Source organism: Gekko japonicus, unplaced genomic scaffold (assembly GCF_001447785.1).
Source record: "Gekko japonicus isolate JY-2015 unplaced genomic scaffold, Gekko_japonicus_V1.1 scaffold5583, whole genome shotgun sequence".
In the NCBI taxonomy this organism is placed as follows: Eukaryota; Metazoa; Chordata; class Lepidosauria; order Squamata; family Gekkonidae; genus Gekko; species Gekko japonicus.
Window position 1 is genome coordinate 24,597 of NW_015161585.1, and position 421 is coordinate 25,017.

Below are 421 nucleotides of genomic sequence, written 5' to 3' on the forward strand. Positions count from 1 at the left end.
TTTCCTTCTCCTCCCGTGGAGCTTCCCCCCCCCCGCGAGTATCGCGGGTCCCCCTTCTTGTGTGTGTGTGTGTGTAATAAAATAAAGGCAAGGTATAAATGACATAAATAACGGTAGACCAGACAAAAATGCCTCCTCCTCCTAAATTGGCATCCATTTCCCACTGGAGTCAACCCATTCACTCACTGTTCCACATGAGGTTTTTTAAACGAGCATTTTAACTTGTGCCACTACTGCTGGCAGAGAATGAGTGTCCTGAGATGGCAGTTAGGCACAAGCCAATCAATACTGATATTCTTTTTTTTGCAGATTTCTATACTATTCACCTGCACATCGATAACACGGTGGAAGAGGAGCCTCTCGTCTGCTTAATTCCAGAGGGCCGCCGTCTCGGCTTTTCGCCCCAGAGCTGACATTCAGC

General features: G+C 47.5%; 1 protein-coding gene across 2 annotated transcripts in view; it reads right to left on the reverse strand.

Moving 5' to 3' along the window:
- The window catches only part of MRPL4 (mitochondrial ribosomal protein L4), a 17,992-nt gene that overhangs the window by 5,251 nt on the left and 12,320 nt on the right, over nucleotides 1–421 (reverse strand). The window lies entirely within an intron of this gene.